Genomic DNA, 24530 nt, shown 5'->3' with positions numbered 1-24530 from the left:
AAAGCCCACCTGTGCATGGTGCTTAGTGTCTGACAGTTGGCAAAGCATTATGCTCAGATCCTAATGTAATCCTGTGCGGTAAACAGGGCAGGGATTTTCCTTTTCATTTTGCTGATGAGGAAACAGAGGCACGAGAGAAGACCTGGCTCCTTGGAGATGGCACCTGAGCTTCAGATACGCAGATGTCCTGGATGCTTTCTTCCTCGCCCTTTCCCGGTCCGGTGCTTCTTTCCCCATTTGGCTTGTGCCCATCCCGCCTGGCCTCTCTGCAGAGGAGACACCCAGAGCTGGATGGCACTTTGAGATCAGCTGGTCCAGAGGCTTCATGTCACAAATGGGGGCACAGACTTGAAGGGACAATCCATGAACTGCCCAAGATTCCTCAGGTTTCTAGGGTCTGGTCCTTGGGTGCCAGTCACTGTTTCTTCCACCCATCCACACGTCCAGCTCCATCTCTGGTTCCTCAGACAGAAATGGAGCCCTATGGGACACTTGGGTTGGCACTTTCTCCTCCAGGATAAATTGATTTGCCTGTCAATCATGGGACCACCTGGTCCCACCTCCTCATGCCTTCTACTCTGGTGGCCGCATTTGCTTTTCTGCCATTTTCCTTGTTTGCTGAATTAGGAGCTGCCTCCAGAGGTTGGAGCAAGCCTCTTGGAGTGACAGTCATCAGGGCCCTGCTTTCTTGGGGACTGGCTTATCTGTCTTTGAGAAGAATGATCTCCTATCATCTTCCTGGTCGAATGGCCACTGAGTTCATGTCCCATGTTTGTAGCTCTGAGACACTCTCATTGTTAGCTCCCTCTAGGGTTCCTAATGATGAATTCCATTGCTGTGCCACCTTGGCCGAGTCCCTCCCTCTCTGGCCTCATTCTTCATCTGTGTGTGTGTGTGTGCGCGTGCATGTGCGCATATGTGCACACGCGTGACCTTTTAGTGCCCACCCAGGTTTGGTAGTGCAAGGTCCCGGATGTTTCCACATCTAGGGTGAGCATCATGCTGGTGTGAAGGATTCACATATGCAAGTGGGTCCCAGTTTGCCCCGTCACGCTCTTTGCTGAGGATTCCCTGGAAAACAAGGATCTCAGGTCCTAGGAACATTTATACCAAGTTCAGTACTTCCTTAGACAGCCGATGCTTTCTCTTCCAGCAGCTCAGGATACAGAATGAACACATGTCTCTTTTAGTATTTAAACTAATCAGACTCAGGGCCCCTCTTCTCTGGGCACCATCCAAGAACTCTGGGTGCAGATGGAGCCCAGGCACTGGTCCCCGTGTTCCCACTAAATGTAACTCAGGCACTCCCCCTGGAAGCTGGAGGTCTTCAAAACAGCTGCTAGAGAAGGGTGGTCCCACACAGCAGGATTGGCTGGGAACCCTTGTTACAGCTTTTTAGATTATCCTCTTTTGTGCCAGGGTGGCTGAATCAGACTATTCCAGAAACAAACCCAGCCTCAAGAAACCTGTCAAGATTAACCTGGCAAGATCTCTTGTTCTATGATGCTTTTTCTCCTAGGAAGTCCCTGGAATCTTCTGCCAGCTGATCTTAGATGGCCATCTCAGCACCTTGATTTAGCTCTCACTTTAGCTGTCCAAAGAAGGAATACATCTCCTAGCTTTCCTTGTAGCTAAGTAAATAACTTCTGTCCAAGGAAGAGTAAGCAGAAGTGTCCTGTGGGACTTCCAGGAAGTTATCTCTGAAAAGGAAGAGCTTGCCCTTCTTCAATCCTTCCTCTCTCCTGCTACCTGGAATGTAGATGTGATGGCTGGAACTCTAGCAGCCATCTTAGATCATGAGGGTCACTCCTTGGTGATGGTGGAGCAGCAAGCTAGAAAGAGACCAGGTTCCTGAAGGGCATGTGTCTCTCGTATCAGGCCTGCATTTCATACTTCTGAATCTCTTTAATGTGAAAAAAAATAAGTTTTTCTTGTGTTTGAGTCACTGTTATTTTGGGGTTTTAGTCACATGTGGTTGAACATGATCCTAACTGATACACCAGGCAGGCAAGCTTGATTTCTAAACAGCGAGGAAGTCTGAGGGTATTTGCAGACCTCATATGTTTCCGTCCCTGTGGCAGCCATGGAGCCTGTCTTCTGTAGGGGATGCATAGATCGTTGTGTACCTTGCTTAAGAGCAAGAGACAATAGTGACAATCTGGTAATCCATCTGTTTTCCATAAGAGGGAAAAAGAGTTATATGTTGCAACAGAAATGCTAGGCTAGATAGAGGGGTCTTCCAAGTCCCATGACAGGGACATCAGGGCCTGAGGGTACATAAAGAGGATACACTCATGGAACCTACTTACAAGGGATTTATTATCTAGTGCTAACAGAGCTTGTGACTTTCAAAGCCCATTCTTATTCATTGTGACCACATTAACCCCTGCCTCTCCTTTGTCTACCAAGTACTTCCGATGACGACGTTGTGATCCCGGTTCCACAGGTGGTACATTTGAGGCTCGGGAGGTGGTGCTTGCCCAGGTAGGAAACAGTTCAGCTGGGCTGCCCCGCTCTGTTTTGTTTTGCTTTCTCTTAGTAAAGGAAGAATCATCTGGCAACCAAATATCTAAGACTTTCCAGAGAAATTCCAAGCTCATCAAGTTGGTTTTTTCCCCTCCCAAAACACACTTGTTCTGGACAGATCCCACACAGTAACTTTTAATTTGGAAAACATATTGATCATAGAAAAAAAATCTATAAAAATCATTATCCTACAAAGTAGCTTGTAGGATAGAGAAGGATATCCTTCACCTTTTCAGAGAAGGATAGAGAAAGTGCTGGGTTCAGAGGAAGGAGCAAGTCGGAGGACTTCTTGGAGGAGGTGATCTTTGATCAAGTATAGAAATAACACCGAACTGAGATGCAGTAATACTCTCTGGAGATAGAGAGTAGGTGATGAGAGGAGGTGATGGTGAGAAGATCGTCATGGAAGTTAACAACATTCTGGGTAGAGGGAACAGCATATGAAGTACAAAGACTTCATTGCAGTCCTCATGTTCCCGTCCCTGTGGCAGCCATGGGCTCAGGCATATATATCTAAAAACAATATGCACACACGTGTGCACACACACATTCAGGCACACACACACACACGCCCATGCATGCATGCACCCTGCTTCCACACAAGGAAAATATATGTCATACTAATCCAAATTTAAATAAAAAACCCCAAGATATTCAATGTTACTAACAGATTAAGTAGATTCCAACCACAAGGCAAAAAGGTCATGTAAATGACACAGAAGTTTAATCTACCATGTGGGTATAATCATAACCTCAAGCTTTGTAAGGCAAAACCACTAGAAATATTTGGAGTAAGTGACAGAAATTCATTGTAGGGAGAGCTTGGACACATCATTTTTAAGCAAAGAAAAATCAACTGAGAAAAAAATAAGGTAATGGGGATTTTAACAAAGTATTATCAACAACGTGTCTTCGTTTGCACACGGAAGTCAATAAAACACCTCATTGTGACATCTTCAGGCATCCAAGGGACACTGACCAGAACCGAGGAAACCTCCTATTGTGTTCTAAAAAACATACATTACACACATCGCATTTTGTGATCAAAACGAAATTAAACCATAAGTAACTGTAATTTTTAAAAAGCCTCTTATTGAAACACAGAGGAACAAAGTACAGTCTACAGAATATTTGAAAGTAATGAAAATGAAAACACCACACCCTATAAGAATACAGAAGTTCCTCAAGCCAGATCCATAGTATTTAATGCATTATTTACCGAAAAGAAAGCTAAAATGCGTATTTAAACATTCAACTCAATAAATTAGAGAAGGAGGGAAAAGCAATCCCAATAAAATTTAAAAAGATAAAGCCAAACTCAGTGTAGCAGAAAACAGAGTTGATGGATAAATGTGAGCTAATTTGAAAAATGAAGGAATTTCAATAAGCTGGTAACTCTAGTTAAATAAAAAGTTACAAAGTATAAATAACACAACTAAAGAAATATAATTGCAGAGTTGAGAGTTGATTTACGCAAAGGATAGCATGTATGTAATAATTGCGCTAATACTTTGAAAATATCAGTGAGGCCGGGCGCGGTGGCTCACGCCTGTAATCCCAGCACTTTGGGAGGCCGAGGCGGGTGGATCACGAGGTCAAGAGATCGAGACCATCCTCGTCAACATGGTGAAACCCTGTCTCTACTAAAAATACAAAAAATTAGCTGGGCGTGGTGGCGCGTGCCTGTAATCCCAGCTACTCGGGAGGCTGAGGCAGGAGAATTGCCTGAACCCAGGAGGCGGAGGTTGCGGTGAGCCGAGATTGCGCCATTGCACTCCAGCCTGGGTAACAAGAGCGAAACTCCGTCTCAAAAAAAAAAAAAAAAAAAAACACGAAAATATCAGTGAAAGCAGACAATTCTCTGGAACACTCTAAATTATCAAAAATCTTGAGATGGCAGGGTGCAGTGCTCTTGCTTATAATCCCAGCACTTTGGGAGGCCAAGGAAGGTGGATCACCTAGGGTCAGAAGTTTGATACCAGCCTGCCCAACATGGCGAAATCCCATCTCTACTAAAAATACAAAAATTAGCTAGGCGTGGTGCTGGGTGTCTGTAGTCCTAGCTACTCGGGAGGCTGAGGCAGGAGAATCACTTGGACCCAGGAGGCCGAGGTTGCAGTGGGCCAAGATTATGTCACTGCACTCCAGCCTGGGCAACAGAGTCAGACGCTGTCTCAAAACAAAACAAAACAAAACAGAAAACAACATCGACAACAACAAAAACTTGCGAAGATACAAAAAACTTCCATATTCTGTAACTGAAAATTTTCATGAAAATATTTTCAAAAGAAGGTACTTGTTTTCCCTCTCCTTTGACTCTCAGGTAGTTTAAAATAAGTTATTTAGAATATTCAATGAACAGAGCGTATATATCTATATGTAGCTGTGTGCGTATATATGTATATATAAATATAAATATAAATATAAATAACTCTTCCAAGGCATAGAAAAGATCAATAACCCAAATAATCTTGCAAAGTTAAAATTAGCTCATCCCCCAAAATCTACCAATGCCAACCCTTGAATAAAATGATGGACCCATCTCACCTGTGAACATAGATGTAAAATTTCTAAATAACATACTTGCCAGTCAAATTCAATAGCACGTTAATTGTTCATCAGAGTCCAGTAGACTTTGTTCCAGGAATGGAAGAGTGGTTTAATGTTAAAGAAAATCTACTAGGATAAGAAATCACATCAATAAATTACATAAGAAAAAACATGTATGATTATCTCAATAGAGGCCTAAAGGCATTTGATCAAAACGAACAGTCATTCCCAGTCTCAGATGATATCATTTAACATAGGGTAGTTTTTCCTAAGTGCTGGCTGCTGTGCTAAGTACTTGACATGGTTTATATTATTAAATATTCACAGCAATGATTTGAGAGGGGCCCACTCTCCTACAAACGATCAATCCTTCCATCTACACACTAAGCCCTGTCTCCCGCTCTTCCCAGGGACCTTATATTTAATGAAGGCCTCCCCTCCTACATGTTCATCTTCTCCTCCCCTCAACATCTGGCTCCTTCCTACTCATATGTATTTTTATTTATTTATTGAGACGGAGTTTCACTCTGTTGCCCAGGTTGGAGTGCAGTGGCACAGTCACAGCTCACTGCAGCTTCGACCTCCTGGGCTCAGGAGATCCTCCCATCACAGCCTCCCCGGGCACCCACCACAAGGCCCAGCTAATTGTTAAATTTTTATTCTTTGTAGAGACAGGGTTTCACTATGTTGCCCAGGCTGATCACAAACTCCAGGTCTCAAGCAGTCCTCTTGTCTCTGCCTCTCAAAGTACTGGGATTACAGGTGAGAGCTGCCACGCTAGGCTTCCCACTAATATTGTAATAAACGTAAGAACTTTCTAAAAACTCTCCCTCGACCCCATGTGATCCTCCCAGGAACCCCCATCCTTCTCCCTCTGCAGATGAACTCCTCCCGAATCTTCCTCCAGAAGTTACTGGCCACCTGTGTGCCACACATCCAACTTGCCGTTGTCATTTGCATCACCCACACAATGGTGCTCTCGGGGCTGCAGCACTGCCCTAGGGCGGTAAATATCAAAGGAACGTGTTTGAGTGCTGGGAAGGCTGAGCTTTGCTTAAAAGATGCTCCCCAAATGCAGTGACTTAATGAAGACGGCAGAGTGGCTTTCCTGCGTTGGTCCTGAGGGAACCGTTGAGTGTAGCGGGCAGTTCTCCTCCAGCTGGTGACTCAGGGATTCAGGATCTTCCTTTCACCATATCTGTGACTAGTGACAGCAATAATCCCTCCTGTACAGATGGTGTTTTTTAATTTTAAAAAGCACGGACATTTTACAAAGGCCAGGGATTCCATGAGCTATTTATTATTATCCCACTTATGTAGAGAGCAAGATTCGAGCTCAGACACGGTCAGCAAGCAGACCAGCCTCCACAGCCAGAAGGAGAGAGCTGGGAGCTGCAGCTGGTACGCAGGCCCTCTGGCTCTAGGTCCTGTTGCTTTCCCCTAGTCACACAGCTTCTGATGGCAGGTCGCAGGTTTAAAAGCCTGCCTTTTCATAACCCCGGTCGGTGGAACGCACCAGCGGGTGTTTTGGAGGCTCAGAGCATCTCCTTGGTTTCTGGAACTCTCTTCCCTCTCCCTGGAGCTTTTCCAGTGGGCTCGGCAGCCCCCTCTGATAGGTATTCAGGATCCTGCCAAGAACCTTTCAAATGTTCCATAGGAAAAGGCCAGGCCCGTTCACTGGGCTCCACGCTGGCCAGATACCGCCCTCTTACATGCTGTGTAGAAATAAAACACGAAGGTGACAAGCAGCTTGGAGAAGTTGAAATGTCAGCGCGACACTCTGAAGTCTCCTCCGAGCATGTAACTCGGAGATGGGAAAGGTTGCCCAGAAAGCAAACTGTTAGATAGGAACTGAGGGAAGGTTCCTCGTCTGGGTTCTCGGAGCCAGCAGCTCCAGGAGAGGCGGCTCTGATGCCAGGAGCCCACCCCGACTCTCAGGCAAGCTCAGTGAGTGCTGCGCGGCTGGCTCCCCCGCCCCCCGTGCTCTAGCCTTGCCAAGCCACTTGTGGATCCTGGAAGCTCTCGCCCCTCACCTCTGGCATCCCCTTCCTGAATGGCCTCCTGCCCTGCTGTTGGCTCAGCACCACTGGGGCAGCCTCCCCCAGACCTGGAGCTCCCCAGGGACAGAGATTACATCTTGCGACCCCCAAGGGCCTAGCTAGGGTTCTGGCACAGAGGAGCTCAATCAATATCTATCCAGTGAACTAACACCACTTCCTGGAGCTCAGGGTTCTGCGTGAACCAGAGGCCAAGCCTTCATGTCCTTATCACCACCTGCTGGGAGCTTGAAGAAGAGGCCGCCTGGACATAGGTGGCAGAGGTAAGGACAGTGGCCCGCTGCTTCGCTGGGCCTGGACTTCCTCATCTGCAGAATGTTGGGGATGGGTGACCTTAAGGGTCTCTCTGGGGACCAGCTCTGTGCCCAAATATGGAGCCACCTGAATCCTCCCTTCTCCTGGCAGGTGTTGCCATGGGAAGGCTCGCCCTGGCTCATGGGTCTCCTCTTGGATTTGACTTCTCCTAACTTCCCAGCCTTGACTTTGGCCGTTCCTCTATGTCCACCACCCTCTGTTCCTCCCAGACCTTAGAAGGGGCCCTGCAGGTGAGGAGCCCTGGAGCACAGGATCTGCCGGCCTCACAGAAAACTCGCCGGTGAGTAATGTCTACGCATGTATGTCTGTGCGGCAGGTGTGTGCATGTGTGTGCGTGTGTGTGCGTGCGTGTGCAGGTCCCACTCTGGGTCTATTCAGAAGCAAAAGGAGATATGCTGGCAGGCAGGTGAAGGTCGTGGTAACCAGACATCCTGCTGTCATCACTATTCACCTTTCCTTTTTAATCCATGTTTAAAGTATTGATCGTCATGTCTGAAAATGCTGGAACGGCAGCCCCGGATCTCTGAGCCAAAGTGCTGTGTGAACTGTGAAAACTGTCTACCCCGTGTGGGAGGCGGAGATGGCTTCCTATTTTAATCCTCTCCAAGACTCCAAAGGTTAGTGGTTTATGTAGATCAAACTGCAGGGTCGCACAGGAGCCCTTTGCAGACACTCTTGGGGGGCTGCCTGGGGGAGACTCCTTTTCAAAGGGGCCTGGGACCCCATGAACACATGTTCCCAACTTGGCATCTCTTCCAGCATGAGAACCTCAGCTGCAAGGAACCTTAGAAAGTCCCAATTCATGGCCAGGCGCAGTGGCTCATGCCTGTAATCCCAGCACTTTGGGAGGCTGAGGCAGATGGATCACAAGGTCAGGAGTTCTAGTCCACCCTGACCAACATGGTGAAACCCTGTCTCTACTAAAAACACAAAAATTAGCCAGACTTGCTGGCGTGCATCTGTAATCCCAGCTACACAGGAGGCTGAGGCAGGAGAATTGCTTGAATTTGGGAGGTGGAGGTTGCAGTGAGCTGAGATCATGCCACTGCACTCCAGCCTGGGAGACAGGGCGAGACTCTGTCTCACACACAAAAAAGGGAGTCCCAATTCACTGGGAAATCCTGTCTCTATAAAAAATCCAAAATATTAGCCAGGCATGGTGTCGTGTTCCCATGGCCCCAGCACTCAAGAGGCTGAGGTGAGAAGATTGCTGGAACCTGGGAAGTCAGGGTGCAGTGAGCCCTGATCGCGCCACTGCACTGCAGCCTGGACGGCAGAGTGAGCCCCTGTCTCCAGTGAGCCCTGATCGTGCCACTGCATTGCAGCCTGGACGGCAGAGTGAGCCCATCTCCAGTGAGCCCTGATCGTGCCACTGCACTGCAGCCTGGACGGCAGAGTGAGCCCATCTCCAGTGAGCCCTGATCGTGCCACTGCACTGCAGCCTGGACGGCAGAGTGAGCCCATCTCCAGTGAGCCCTGATCGTGCCACTGCATTGCAGCCTGGACGGCAGAGTGAGCCCATCTCCAGTGAGCCCTGATCGTGCCACTGCACTGCAGCCTGGACGGCAGAGTGAGCCCGTCTCCAGTGAGCCCTGATCGTGCCACTGCACTGCAGCCTGGATGGCAGAGTGAGCCCGTCTCCAATGAGCCCTGATTGCACCACTGCACTGCAGCCTGGACGGCAGAGTGAGCCCGTCTCCAATGAGCCCTGATTGCACCACTGCACTGCAGCCTGGACGGCAGAGTGAGCCTGTCTCCAGTGAGCCCTGATCGCGTCACTGCACTGCAGCCTGGACGGCAGAGTGAGCCCATCTCCAGTGAGCCCTGATCGCGCCACTGCATTGCAGCCTGGACGGCAGAGTGAGCCTGTTTCAAAAAAAAAAAGAAAGAAAGAAAGAAAAGAAAGGCTCAGTTCAGTGGGTATGTGTGACATGTCCAAGGTCATAGGGGAACAGAAATGTAAACCCGGATGTGTCTGGCCCCACAGGAGGAGAACAAGTAGAGGGTGTGAGGGGGTGGCTGGCAGGCACCGGAGGCGAGGCCAGGTGTGCAGACGGGGCTTCCCGCAGATGGGAGCCTCGACTGGTTTTCCCACAGGACAAATGCAAGCTCTTTGGCATATTTTAGGGAACTCATTTGACTTCCACGTCCAGAGTAGAGTCTGGAGCAGGAAGGTGAGACAGAGGCTGGGCCCTGGGCCCTCGGGGAGCCCTCACAGCAGAGGGGTATGCTGAAGACTCTTGAGCCAAAAGCTGGACTTCCGTGGGCGGGGAAGAGTGGGAAGAGCATTTCTGGCAGAAGAAACTGTGTGCAAAGGCGTGGGGGGAGCTAGGTGCACATGGGGGCTGTTCGTGGTGTGATGGAAGGTCCCTGTCAGCAGTGGAGGAGGAGGAAGCTGGGAGGCCAGGCGGGCCCAGAGTGGAGAGCCTCGAACGCCTTGGGTCTCCTGGCCTCGCTCCTGAGGGCCCCTGTCCTTTCCAGGCTGGGGTGCGTGCCCTGAGGTGCACGGGAAGGACACCCCACAGCAGTGGAGGGGCGGATTGCTCAGGACAGGGAGAAGCACAGCCAGGCGAAAGGTGAAAAGGGGAGCCCGCTCTCTCCAAGTGGCTCCTGTTCAGTGGGGACCAAGGCCATGAGAATATGCTGGGTGAGGAGCCGGTGCGATGCTCAGTGTGTGTGGGGAGCCGGGGAACTGGGCGGGTAGGCAGGCTAAGGGTAGGCCTTTATGCAAGCTTGTTCCCCATGAACACTCCTACCCTCCCACGCTGTCTTCGACCATGTGAGTGGGACCAGAGGTGACCAGCTGGAGAGGCCCTCACTCTTCCCTGCGAAGTCCATGGGGGGCTGGGGACCTGCAGCGCCCAGCATGCCAAGGTCCAGGGCACAGCTCAAGTCCCGGCTTCTCCTGAGCATGGCGATGGGTGAAAGACCCTTTCCCTTGGGCTTGCAAAGTCAGCCGCTGGATTTCAGATGCAGGGTGTGGTGACAGTGTCCACATCCCAGCTCTCCCCTGCCAGGGGTGACAGTGTGACGGCACCTGTGCCGGTGGCACATCTTCCCCACTGGCCCCTCTGTGTGGCTCAGATGGCCCTCAGCACAGTTGACCTTGTCTGAGAACCATCAGTTCACATGTCCTTGTCCTATTTGTCCCCCTGAGGGCAGGCTCAGTCCTGGGCACACCCTCTTTCCTTATCACTTCTTCCAGGAAGCTCCATTTTGTAGATGGGAAAACCGAGTCTCAGAGAGGTGTGTTTAAATATTACAGACAGTGAAAGGCAGAGCTGGGGCCAGCACACACCTGCTGACAAAGTAGGAGAACTTGTCATTTAGGAATGTGGGCTCTGAATTTAGGCCACCTGGGCTCATGCCCCACAGCCAGCCCCAGCCAGCCACCCAGCTGCAAACCCTCTTCTTGCATCTAAGTAGAGGGCGGTGCTCATGCCTGCCCAGCAGGGGCAGGTGAGCAGATCTGGAAGCCTGAGAGGATGTCTGCTGCGTCAGAAATGCTCAGCACCTGTGGTTATCAGCAGCACCTGAGTCCGAAGCTGCCTACCTCAAAGGCAAGATATCTCATTGTGCACGTTCAGCCAGCACTCATTCCCACCAAATTTCCACCCAAATCTGTATCCACTTGCTAAGGCTGCTGTATTAGTGCATGCTCACGCTGCTATGAAGAAATACCTGAGACTGGGTAATTTATAAAGGAAAGAGGTGGTTTTTTTCTTTTTTTTTTGAGTCGGAGTCTCGTTTTGTCACCCAGGCTGGAGTGCAGTGGCTTCATCTCAGCTCACTACAACCTCTGCCTCCTGGGTTCAAGCAATTCTCCTGCTTCAGCCTCCCAAGTAGCTGGGATTACAGGCACCGACCACCATGCCCAGCTAATTTTTTTTTTTTTAAGTAGAGATGGGGTTTAGTCATGTTGGCCAGGTTGATCTTGAACTCCTGACCTCAGGTGATCTGCCAGCCTTGGCCTACCAAAGTGCTAGGATTACAGCTGTGAGCCACTGCACCTGGCCAAGGAAAGAGGTTTCATTGACTCACAGTGAAGGCCTCAGGAAACTTACAATCATGGCGGAAGGGGAAGGGAAAGCAAGGCACCTTCTTGACGGGGCGGCAGGAAAAATCCCAAGCAAAGGGAAAAAAGCCCTTTATAAAAGCATCAGATCTTGCGAGAATGCAATCGCTATCATGAGAACAGCATGGGGAAAATCCCCGATTGATTCACTTACCTCCCACTGGGTCCCTCCATGAAATATGGGGATTATGGGAAGTACTATTCAAGATGAGGTTTGGGTGGGGACACAGCCAGACCACATCAGCTGCCATCACACAGTAGTGAACACTGGGCAGTGTAACAACAGATGGTCATTGTCCTGCAGTTCTGAAGGCTGGGGCTCTGAGACGTAGGGTGCAGCAGGCTGGCGCTGTCCTGCTCTGTCCCAGGCCTGTCTCCAGGCTTCTGGTGATCTGTGACATCACTTGGCTTAATTTCTGCCTTTTATCATCGTGTGGTGCTCTCCCAGGAGGCTGTCTGTGTCCAGACTTCCCCTTTCATAAGGACACAGTGTCCATTCAGGACCCACCTCATGACTTCATCTTTTTTTTTTCTTTTCTTCCTTTTTTGTTTTTGTTTTGAGATGGAGTCTTGCTCTGTCGCCCAGGCTGGAGTGCAATGGTGTGATCTCGGCTCACTGCAAGCTCTGCCTCCTGGGTTCAAGCAATTCTCCTGCCTCGGCCTCCCAAGTAGCTGGGATTACAGGTGCCCACCAACATGCTCAGCTAATTTTTGTATTTTTAGTAGCTGAGGAGTTTCACCATGTTGGCCAGGGTGGTCTCCAACTCCTGACCTCTTGATCCACCCACCTCGGCCTCCCAAAATGCTGGGATCACAGGCGTGATCCATTGTGTCAGCGACCTCATCTTAACCTGGTCAGCTCCAAGGACTCTACTGAGTCTTTGCCCATGAACACTCATGGTCCAGGGGGGAGAATGAGACGAGGCAGAGGCAGGTGCAAGACGGGGCAGTGTGTGCCCTGAAAGAGGGGGTGCAGGGTCCCAAGCACAGGAGCGTTCTGGGCCGCAGTGGCCTGGCACACAGTAGGTGCTCCCTGCCTTTTTGCTGGCAGAGGAGTGAATGAGAAGAGATCAGAAGAAGACCTGGGGCCATTCTGCTGGGCTCTGAGGAGCATGGACACTGCTTAAAGACACAGGAAAGCATTTCTTGCCCTCAGGCTCCAGTGCCTTGGGTGTTGAAAGATCAAATTCTTGGAATTCATCTCCTCTGTCTACTTGGGCTGTCCCTTCATCAAGCATGGAGACCTGGGGAGAGGCTGTTAGAGCCTGGAGGGGCTGAGCCGGCCTCATGTGCAGCTTGGATTCCAGATGCTGCCAAAACCGGCTTGATGTGTGTTTGTTCTCAGCATAGAATCTTTCCATCATCCACCTGTCCTTGTCTCGAAACTGGAGGGGGAGTCCCTTTGAAACTGATGTCTGGTTTTCCACAGCCATACAATTAATAGTTACTGGTGTGCAGAGTCAGCATCCTGCAGAGGTAAAGCTTTCCCCGTGGCCCAAAGCTGGGCACATGCGGAGACACTGGGGTTGCTGTTCCCCTCTCCCTGCACCGGCCGCTCCATTTCGCATTCTGTTGAAGCTGGTGTATTGGTGGTTTTATGGGGCAGGGGTCCCATGATGGGACCACATGGATTTCTTCAGTAGGTTCAGTGGCTAGAGCAGGGTTCTGCCTTCCTGTGCGATCCTGGAAAGTCACTTTCCCTTCCTCTCGGAGCCTCAGTTTCCTCGTGTACTGAGTTTCAGGCTTAGGTGATTTGTTAGATTTGAAGCCTGGGACTTGGATGAATTTCACTGCTGTTGTGAAGGGCATGAACAACTTATAAACTGCTCTTGTCGATAACGTGGTCACAAACTGTCATCTTGGGGTAAGCATGGTGCCGAGATGAGGCTGAGCCTCAGCAGGGGGAGGAGTGGACCGTGTGTCCACTCTCTCATATCCAGCAAGGTCCCCTCTGTCCCGCCCAGCACAGGCAGGAGACAGAGGCTGGTCAGGCGAGCCCATCTCCACCTCTCCCTTCCTCTAGTCCTCATTCTCTGATGGCCCCTCAAAACACAGCACAAATAAAATGGCAACACTTGAACTCCAGCCAATGTCAAGTTCAACTGGCTCCTTTTGGCCTTGGCCAGAGAGACCTGCTCGATGTCTAATCTTGGAAGACCAAATCACTCTCCCAGCATTATCCCTGCTCAACTGGCATCCCTGAAAGTCAGTCTTTATCAGCAGCTCAAGGGTGTGGATGATTTTTTTCTCAGCTCCATCCTTGGGCAAATCTTTGCTGTTTGTTGAGCAAATGGATGAATATTTATTCTGGGGCAGAATGGCTATGAGCTGAGCCTCTCCATGCTGCTAATGTTGACACCGGCCAGATCATCTGCTTTATCCATAAGCAGAGTCACTGGGCTTTGGGTGGAGGATGAAATGTTAGATGGACAAGCAGGGCCCTGGCGATGAGGAAACAGGCCCGAAAGTGAGGCAGATTGCTCAAGGTCACACAGTCACCTTGTGTAGCAGATGGGGTCCCACCTCTCGGTCCAGAACACCTGCGCCTTGTGACCATCTATCACAGGCCCTCAAGCACGTCTGCTGGGGTTCGAGGTTTGTAGGTCTCCTAAGAGAAGCCTCTTGCCCAATGGGTAGGCACAAAACCAGCACATCCACTGAAGGCTCCTCACGTCCATGGCCCAAGACGTCTGGCCCTCAGGAACCTTGGAGGCCACACAGATGCCATGGGAGGGATAACCCGGAGTGGCTCAGGATACTTTTTAGGAAACCAGGGCCACAAGCATCGTGGGATGGGCATGGATAGAGCGTGCTCCAGCAACGTGGTCTCATTCAAGAGCTGAGAACCAAGGGGATAAGGCATTTTGGTCCAGGCAGAGGAGAGGGGAGAGGGGAGAGGACAGAGGAAGGAGAGGGGAGAGGGGAGAAGACAGAGGAAGGAGAGGGGAGAGGGGAGAGGGAGGAGAGGGGAGAAGGGAGAGGAGAGAGGGAGGAAAGGGGAGAGGAGAGAGGGAGGAGAGGGGAGAAGGGAGAAGAGAGAGGGAGGAGAGGGGAGAGGGAGGAGAGGGGAGAAGGGAGAAGAGAGAGGGAGGAGAGGGGAGAGGGGCAAACGGAGAAGGGGGAGAGGGGAGAGGAAAGAGAGGGGAGAGGAGAGAGGGAGGGAAAAGAGGGCTCTGCAAAGGGTGGGAGGTGGCTCAGGGGCCTGGCATACACAGTAGGACCAGTGGAGGGAGACTCATGCAGACGGTAGGGCAGGGCAGGAAGGCTGGTCTCATTCCTAGTTTCGTCTATCCCTCTGAATCTGAAGGAAGTGAGGGAATCGGAAGGAAACAGAATGGTGGAAAACAGGATGAAGCCACGAGTGGGGCAGGCGCGTGGAATGTATGCAGTGATCACATGGGATATCCACTCGTGCCTTGCTCATCATTTACCTGAATTCAGATTGATCCTGAAGTTCTTTTATTTTTATTTGCTAAATCTGGCAACTCACAGAGGAGGTGGGGCGATGGCACTGCCAGCATCTTCAATCAGTGACACCAGGAACCTTCCCGGCAGTGTCTTATGCTGGGTTGAGCCATGACGCCTAAGTACAGGCCAGCAAAAGCCAGGCTCCTGGGCCAGGTCAGCAGGTGCTTGGATGCTGGGCTCTCACTTGGCCCTTGGCAGCTGTGATGGTTGATTTCACTGTGTCAACTTGACTGGGCCATGGGGTGCCCAGATATGTGGTCAGACAGGACCCTGGCCATGTCAGCAAGGGTGTTTCTGGGTGAGATGAACACTTGAGTCGGTGGACTGAGTTAAGTAGCTGGTCCCGCCCAATGCAGGTGGGCCTCCTCCAGTCCGTTGAGGGTCTGAATAGAACAAAAAGCTGACCGTCTTGGGAAAGAGACTCTCCCTGCCTGGTGGCCTTGGAGCTGGGACACTGGCTTTCTGCTGCCTTCAGACTGCAATGGCAGCATCAGCTCTTCCTGCGTTTCCAGCCTGCAGACTCACCTGTAGACCCTGGGACTCACGTGACAGCCAATTCCTTTGTGTATTAATATACGTGCTGTATATCTTTGTACCGTCCTGGTCCTGTTTCTCTGAAGAACCTAACACAGTAGCTATGGTTAGAGGCATTCGAAGCTCCTGTCCCTGACACCTCCTGTAGCTGCAGCTGTTCCCTGTGGCTGAACCACAGGCCTCAGTGTGCTGGGCACAGGTGGCCTCACTGCAGGCAGTGGCGGCAAAGGGTGGGCCTGACATGGGCCCACCCACGAAGTTTGTTGCATGCCTGCGTGGGGACGGATGGGCTCCTGGAGTCCGGGGTTCTCAGGAGGGAAAAGCGCTTTTTGTTTCTTTTAAAACTTGTTGGGATGGCACAAATCTGCTTTTCCCAGTGAGGAAATGTCATATTCCAGAACGGGGGGCAGGGAGGAGGCAGGACGTGCCTCCAGGAGCCATGCTCCCTGTCCTCATCCCTGCATTGTGGTTTTTAATTCTGGGGAGGACCTCAGGAACCCAGGATCTGATCACTGGCCCGGTGGGTTTGTTTTTCTGTGCGATGTGTATAATAAATCCTGTGAGCCCACCACCAACACGAGAACCAGAGCATTGTCCGTAACTCGCTTCTACCGAGGGCCTGTGCATCCCACACTCCTGAATCCTGCATTCAAATTGAAAAGACAACTATATAGTTTTTCATATGTAGGTATTTGAAAACGTACGATGTTTAGTCTTACTGTTTAAGTTTGTTTTTCAAAAAGTTTCTCTTTTCATCATTCCTGGTACCTCATTGAGTCACACTTGCTGTGAACTCCCACACGATGGGTGAGCAGAGGCCTCATGCAGTGAGGGGCAGGCTGGGGTCCGAACCCGGCCTGTGCAGCTCGGAGGCTGCGCTCCCTTGGCTCCGGGCAGCCGGCTCCCCGACCAGCTCTAGTGGGTGGGCTGGGTCTGCCCTGTCCAGCACAGAATCACCAGGGGCTGGGGCACGGAAGATGCCTGCTGTTGAGTGAAATCGTTTCATGAAGTCTACACACATTAGAATATCACATTGTACTCCATAAATAGATGCGATTGTTGTCAACTAAAAATCAAAATAAAAAAATTGTGGAGTAAGCAAACATCCTTCCTTGTGAAAAAAGGAAAACCAGCACCCGTGCCTCAGACGGCTGAGAGGGTGCTGGAGGGTCTTAACAGACGTCATCAAATTTCCCAATTAACTTTCTTTTTGGATAAGGAAAATCCAAACACGTTTCCCATTTCGCAAAATCAGGGGGTACAAACAGGGTCACGACTCTGGCCACAGGCAGTATTTCTGCTGTTCAGTGTCCCCTCCTGTGGCAGAAAGCAAAGACCCCCCAAGCGGGCTCCAGGGGGTTTCCGAAGCCTCTGATTCTCCTCGCTGGCCTGGTGCCCACCAGAGGCCCCTCGGACCCTGCCTCCCATGGTTGCCAGCCCCTGGGCCCCCAGTGTCTCTGGACCCTCAAGTTCCGCTGTTGGCCTCAGTCTCCCACAGAGGTGTGGGAAGGCTGGACGGGCTTGGTCCCTGTTGGGTGCAGCCATGAGTCCCTTAGGGTGAGAGGCACCCACCATCCTGTGCCCAGACTCACCTGTCTAGGGCCTGCCTCCCTGGGCAAAGCGCTGTGCCTTGCTGTTTCCTTAGAGTGAGCTCCTTCCCAGGAGGCTTCCCTGCCCCTCAGACAAACAGAGCCCAGGCAGCCTGGCCCCCCGTCTTCCAGACAGATAAGAGTAATGACAGCTGTACCTAGCAAACGTTTAGTCTCTGTGCCAAGCACTTTATGCACATTATTTCACTGAATCCTCACTATTATCCCCATCATACAGATGGCAGCGCTGAGGCCCAGAGAAGTTAAGTAACTTGTCTTGGGTCACACAGCGAATTCATAGGGAACTGTTCTCAAATTGAGGCCTGTGTTCTTAGTCACAACATGCGGAAGTGTGTTTGTCCTGGGGTGGGTGTGGGGTACAGCGGAGGTGAACAAATTGGGATGCCCATTCACAGCCAGTGTCTCCCCAGGCAGGGCCACTGGGTCATTGGGAGGGAGGGGCTGGGCACATGTGTCCTGTGGGCTTCTGCACCTGCACTGGGGTGGGAACTGCCCCCATTCTGCAGACGAGCACACAGAATCCCACGTTCCGTGGTGACATCACAGGGAGGCCAAGCTCAAATCTCAGTGTCCCGATGTGTGGTCTCCACTCTTCACTCTGACAGGGCTAGAAACCAGCCGTGGCCGAGACGATTTTCAAATGACGCATCGTCAACGTTGGTAGGGAGGTCCAGATGTTCTTTTTTGGGCAGGGCAGCCAGGCAGAGCATTGGGTATGTCTGGCCTGGAGTGAAGAGGGTTTGAATCAGGCTAGGACACAGCTCACAGAGGCCGGCGTCCAGCACCATCCACAGGGACAGGGACTGCATCCGAGTCGCAGCGGGCAGGAGCTTTGAGGGGCACCAGTACTGCAGGAGCCCTCGGAGGAGGAGGTCAGGAGCCAAGGACATCAGGGGGTGGGGAGGGCTGGGGACACCGGCAGATGGAGCCTGGGGCTGGCCTTGTCTCAGGCCAGCTAGCCTCCCAGACCTCCTTCCAAACCCTCTAATCCCCCAAGGAACTGGAGGCAGGGAACGGGCTGCCTGGGCGGGAGAACTGCGGTGGGGAGGGGGAGTCCCCTTCACAGAGTCCCCAGGAAGCTCCCCAACAGGATCCAAACTTCTTCCAGCAAGAGGATGCTTCCTGAAGCCTTGGAAGGAACAGAGAACCACAGTCCTGGAGTCGCTGCCAAGCCCAAAGTTTGCTGCTCAGGCAAATGCAGGGGTGGGAGGAGAGAGCAAAACACACGAGATCAGCGTCCTCCATGTTGCCGGGAGATGCAGCTCGGGCGACAGAGGCTCCCCCACGTCGCCTGGCCGTCCCTCCTCTCCTTCTGGTTTCATCCGGTGCCTTCCATGGATAGTGATGGGGGCTCTGAGTGGCTTTGGTGAGGGGCACTGGCGTCACACCAGCCTCTGCCTTCAGGGGGTCAGAGCAAGCAGGGAGAGACAGCAACAGGAGGTGACAGGGAATGATGTGGCCAGAGAGGGAGGTGCTGACTGCCTGGGGGATCAAGGAGAGCTTCCGGGAGGAGGTGGCAGTTGAAGTAAACCGGAATTAGATCAGAGTAGAAGAGACGACAAAAGCCTGTTTTCCTCTATGTGTTTGAGGTGTTTAAACGCCAAGAAATTGAAGCTCAGAAATGTTAGATGGGTTTTACCCAAGATCTTACAGTTAGTAACAGACTGGTGAGGACAGGATGTGAGCCCCGGGCCTCCACCTGCAGGCGGGTTCTCTGTCTAGGCGCACAGAACCACTTAAATTCCTGAAGGCGCTTCAGGAACCAGGCCAGGGTGACAAAAGGGTTTTCTGGGGAAGAGTTGTGATTTGGTCATCTTGGGGCCTGAACTGGGGAGGGTGTCATGGGACAGAGAGGAAGGGATTGTCCTTGCTCTCAGGGGTTGGGCCAGAGAGTGGGGAAGGCAGAGAATGCAGCTGCAGACTCATCCTCCATCAGCCCCTGAAACCCTTCAGAAGCTTCTTCCCCAGGGCTCCTGGTGTACCTGCAGGGGAGGGGTGTATGTGTGCTTGAGTGTGAGTACGTGTGTGAGTGCTAGTGAGTGTGAGTGCATGTGTGACTGTGCATGTTAGTATGAGTACGTGTGCATGGGGGTGTGGGAGTGTTAGTGCATGTATGAGTATGCTTGAGTTTGAGTACGGGTGTGGGTGTGTGAGTGCATTTGCATGCATGCCAGGGTGTGACTGTGAGTGCACGTGGGTGTGAGTGTATGTGCGTGGGTGTGTGAATGCACTGTGTATGGGTCTGTGGGGGTGCGTGAGTGCATGTGCATGGGTGAATGGTCACGTGCATGTGTGCATGGGTGTGTGGGTGTGAGTGCATGTCCCTGAATGCATGTGCGTGGGTACCTGGGTGTGTGAGGATATGCGTGCATGGGTGTGTAGGTGAGTGTATGCGTGTGTGAGTGCATGTGCATGGGTGCGTCGGTGTGAGTGTGAGTGCACGTGTGCATGTGTGTTCACCCTCAATAAACCTCGGGTGAGTGAGCAATGCGTGAAGGCAGGTCTTGCCGAGCAGGATGGGTGGCGCCCGGGTGTTTCTGCGTGAAGATCCAAGCCGAAGGTGCTGCGCAGGAGCCAGCCGCATGCCCAGCACTGCTGATCACAGAGGGTTGGTGGGGACGGCATGGGCACATCTGTGATTTGGTGGCAGGACCACGTGGTTGTGAAATCCACGCCCACGCTGGCTGAGAAGAGCAATGGAGTGCCCAAGGAGGTGGCCCGGGACCTTGGCATCACCGCAGAGCGTCCCGGGGAACAGGGGAGGCCTCCTCACTCTGGGCTGGCTGGGGGCTCCGAGCCCTGCACTTTGAACCATGACCTCCTGTTGAACCCTGGCAGGGTGGAGCAGGTGCAGCAGCCCCGTGGAGAAGGTGTGCCTGGGCGGGGGTGCCTGGGGCCTTGGAAGGACCTGCCCGTTGACCATCTGGCGTGTCTGGTCAGCGCAAGCTCACCCTCCCCCCGGACCCTCTCCTGGGACTCTGATAGCGTGAGGGGTCAGGGCCCCGACTGTTGACGGCTGTCGGGGGAGGAAGTGGACGCAGAGGTCACACGGGTGGGCGGAGGTGCGAACTCGGCCGATGCGCAGCGCAGGGGCGTTTTCTCACCTGCGGTCGGTCAGTCAGCCAGTGGCCAGGCGCTGACTCCCACGGGCCACCTCTCCTCGGCCGCCCGGTCCCCAGGCCTGCGGAGGGGGTGCCCCTCCTCGCGCCCCCCGTCCCCAGCCGCCCCCACCCCTCGCCGTGTGCAGGGCTCTGCAGGCAACGCCCAGCAGCTGCACCTGCGTCTCCGACCCTGATATCCCCTTGCCCCAAGAAGCCTCCTGACCTCCCTGGGACTGATCTTTTCCAGCCCATCTGCCACCTCAGTCCATTCAGCTCAGCCGATGGGGCGAGGCCACCTTGTGCCCCTCCGAGAAGGCTCCACGCCCACCCTGGTGCCCGGGCGCTGCCCGCCCCTCCGAGCAGAGCGACCCTGGTGCAACGTGGAGCAGGGCGGGAGGACCAGGGTTCAGCAGCTGGAGTGGCGCCCCCTGGTGGCGAGAGTGGGAAGAGTTTGCTGTGCCCTCGGCCACACCCACATTGAGTTAGCTGCTTTCTGCATGGGTTTTAAAATGGGCAGGGAGGGGAATTTCCCTGAATACCGATGCTGTGGGTTCACTGAGACTCCACGTTGTCACGCCACGCTGCAGGGAACCCTTAAAATTTGGGTTTCCACAACATGCAATTCACCTGTATGTTTTGACCTTTTATCTAAAAATCACAAGCCAAAGATTATTTCTTAAGTAGAGTAGAATGGCTATCTTCATTTGCTCAGAAACATTTCCCAGGTCTTCCTCCGACGCCAGGCTTTGTTTAGAAGCTAGCAAGGAAAATATGGCGGCGTCTGTGCCCCCAGAGGCCCAGGGCTTGTGTGGGGAGACGGATATTCCCAGTCATTCAATCCTCAGCGCAAGATGGGGATATTACAATTCCCATTTCATAGATGAGGAAACTGAGGCTCAGAGACATACAGAGCCACCCAGTGAGGGGAGGCTCTGGGCTTTTGCGAGAATTAAATGAGAGAACCCACGTAGAAGGGCGGAGTTTTCTTCCCAGCTTCACTAGTTGGGATAATTTTCCTCTATGCTTTTCAAAGCCTGCTCTGTAAACCAGGGGACCTGGCCCTTCCAGGTCTGTGGTGGGTTTACTGACTGGCTGCAGCTGGGCAGGGCCCTGACATAATGGCTTTGCCCTCCTCCCCTCTCTGCCTGACCTGGGGGATGTCATGTCTTCCCTTCTCACGAGTGTTTGCTCTTTCAGTCCCTCAGCCCCTTAGGCAAAATCCAGTGCAGCTAAACCCTCCAGTCTCAGGCCCAGTGTGTGGCTCCCCTTCCACAGCGGACTCGATGTCCCCCTGGGTGGCAGGTACCATCTCGACACCAGCTCCTGTGGCAGGACGAGTGCAGGGGCTGCCCCATGGCATAGCTTCCTGGTGTGGCAGAGCTGGTTCGATTCATCTTTGCCCAGCCCAGCAGCCTGGAACCTGGCAGCACTCCCACCCTCCCAGGCAGCCCTCCCACCCTCCCAGGCAACCTTCTCTGCTGAAGAGGCAGCAGGAGTGCCCAGACCCTGGAACCTTGCTCTGTGTCCTCCCTCTGCCACCGTCTGCCATTCTCTCTTCTTCTCCTTCCCCTCCCCAGGGAGGAACGCTTGGGGCAGGTCAGTGAGTGCACAGGCCAAGGAGTGACCAACTAGGAGAGAGCTCAGTCCTGGATCTGTGATTGGGTTTGGGGTGCAGGTGGGAGAGGGAGGAAGTCACCGCTTCCTCCCATGTACCCCAACAACTCCTGTTGTTGCCTGGGAGGGAGGTGGGGGTCTGGAGTGATGGCAAAGGCAACGGGGTGGCCCTCAGCCTCTCCGATCCCTGACGGACGAAGGCGGGCTGGTCCTCATCACGGTGGTTCTACCAGTTCGGATCCTGCACTGAACAGAATCCCAGGTGAGAAGGGAGTATGGCAGGGGTGCTTCTGCAGAGGTGGGAGCAGGGGTAAAGGTGGCCACACCCAGTGGTTAGCTGCAGTGGAAAGCTGTCAGCCCCTCAGCCTGAAGGCAAGGGGGAGTCCAGGGAGACTCCAAGAGGGCCCGCCAAAGGCTGGAGTCACAGGACAAGGCCACTGTCAGGAGATCGGTGACCTGGGCCACCAAAGAGGGAGCAGGGGGAAATACCCAGACCTCTTTCTCTTCCTGTCTCCAGTCTGGGCTTCCCATCTCTGAGCCCAACAGGTGCCAGAGGCTCAAGCCCCCCACATGGTAAGGTCGTGGCACACAGGGAATCCCCTCAGTGGCTTTGGGCCCTGGCTGCCAGTTCCAGGGTGCCAAGAGAAGCCTTACTCCATATCTGCGACACTCCCTCATATTTCAGGAGGACCCTTGGCAGGGGCAGCCAGGCCTGCAGGGCTCCAGAGTGAGCACAGAGATGGGGCTGTGTCTGGCCCTTGGCTGGGAGCGGCCTTTGGGAAGCCAGGCCTAGGCCTTGTCAAGAACTGGGTGATGGATTTCAGAGCACTGGGCAGGGAGCCATAGGTCTAATTAGCCCCCTTGAGGTCAGAGCACCCCCAGGTGCATTCTCACAGCGCCCCTGATAGACACTTCTCAGGCCCATTGCAAGGAGTGCTGTGGATGATCACAGCTGCCACCATTTAACACACACCTACTGTGCGCCACGGCTGTTTGGGCTCAGGTGGGTTATTCACAGAGGTGCACAGATTCACATGGCATGTGAAACCTTGTGGCGCAGTGACATTTTAAGCTATAAAGAATAACCCTGGACAGGCTGGGTGTGGGGGCTCACTCCTGTAATCCTAGCACTTTGGGAGGCCAAGGTGGGCTGGTCACCTGAGGTCAGGAGTTCGAGACCAGCCTGACCAACATGGAGAAACCCCCGTCTCTACTAAAAATACAAGAATTAGCTGGGCGTGGTGGCACACGCCTGTAATCCCAGCTGTTTGGAGGCTGAGGCAGGAGAATAGCTTGAACCCAGGAGGTTGAGGTTGCAGTGAGCTGAGATTGTGCCATTGCACTCCAGCCTGGGCAAGAAGAGCATAATTCCGTCTCAAAAAAAAAAAGAAAAAAGAATAAGCCCTGACAGGCTGCATTGCCCTGGACTGTCACCTGCCTGGGAGTGAGCTCCTCTCCCACACCTGGACAGAGCAGCCCTGGCCTAGAAGAGAACATACTTCACAGGAAACATCCAGGGTCCCGTCACTCAGCAGCTACCGGCCCGGGGCCTCCTGGCGGGGAACCCAGCTTCCCTGCCTCTCCATCCCTGGCTCGGTTCCCACCGTGTGGCCAGCACAGCTGTCGTTCCAGGGGCCACTGGTGGACTCTGGATGATCATTTACAGATTGGGAGGGGGCGATAAGGCTCTTGTGCCCTGTATGGGTCATTAAGAAATGGCACCACAGGGGCCAGGCTCCCATGCCAGCTCCCCCTCACTGTCTCTTTCTGCCTATCTTTTATTGTCCACTCTTATCTTTCTCCCTCCCCATGCCCCACCCTGGTGCAGGTCCCTAAGATCATAACCTTCTTCAAACTGCTGTTGGCTTTTCCCCACCTTCTGCCCCAGGCCCGGGAGGTAACTTTATCAGCAGGGCTGGTGAGGGCTTGGCTGGGGCCCCAGCCCTGTATGACCAGAGACCGGGGAAATTCTGCCAGCAAAGCAGAGACCCAGGGCTGCACAGTGATGTGGAGGAAAAGGATTAGAAGGCATCAGATCCGGACTCATCCCATCCTTGTCAACCTCAAACGCATTTCCCCCGTCCACAACCCAGGGCCTCGGGAGGTTGGATTGGCTCCGTTCCTCCTGGTTTGTTCTTCTTCTGCAGTCACAGCTGCTGTGATCAGAGAGTGAGGGAGCTGATGGGCACAGGCAACTCTGAGTCACCTGGGACCACTTAGGGACTCCTGGGTCTCTGTCTTTGCACCTTAAAATAGGTTCAGGTCCTGGCTCTGTTTAAACTTTCTCATGCTGGTGACAAGAATGGTCACCTATGAATGTGAATAGCCCTCCTTAGTTAAAGAGCAAGTAGGATGCACTGGAAATTTGACAGGTCTTGTGATCAAATGAATCAGGCTTCAACCAGAACCCACTCTTCCCTCGCAGAGGGGCGGAGCCTCAGTGTCCTTATCTGCCAAATGGAGCCATGATCCCTACCTCACAGCCACCACGAGTGGGATCAGTACCTGTTTGCAGAAAGGGCTCTCCACACACAGCCAGGTGGAGAGGGGATAGCTTTGGAATTGTGGAGACTTGGGTTCAGATCTCAGTGTCACCATTGGGCTGGTCCACTTCTCTCTGGTTTGCTGTTTGCTAAATGAGGACAGTGACACCCACTTCTCAGGTGTTGGAGAAATTGAA

The 24530-nt window shown here is 52.8% G+C and overlaps 1 long non-coding RNA gene across 1 annotated transcript; it reads left to right on the top strand.

The window, feature by feature from the left end:
* The first annotated feature begins 6828 nt into the window (after window positions 1-6828).
* Window positions 6829-14420, top strand: LOC118145134 (uncharacterized). The gene is made up of 3 exons (XR_004730306.3): window positions 6829-7396; window positions 7539-7728; window positions 7926-14420. It is a non-coding gene; the product is annotated as an uncharacterized LOC118145134 (long non-coding RNA).
* The last annotated feature ends 10110 nt before the right edge of the window (window positions 14421-24530 follow it).

The sequence above is a fragment of the Callithrix jacchus genome, chromosome 8 (assembly GCF_049354715.1).
Source record: "Callithrix jacchus isolate 240 chromosome 8, calJac240_pri, whole genome shotgun sequence".
In the NCBI taxonomy this organism is placed as follows: domain Eukaryota; kingdom Metazoa; phylum Chordata; class Mammalia; order Primates; family Cebidae; genus Callithrix; species Callithrix jacchus.
Note: the sequence above shows the minus strand (reverse complement) of the source record. Positions and strands in the feature narration are given on the sequence as shown.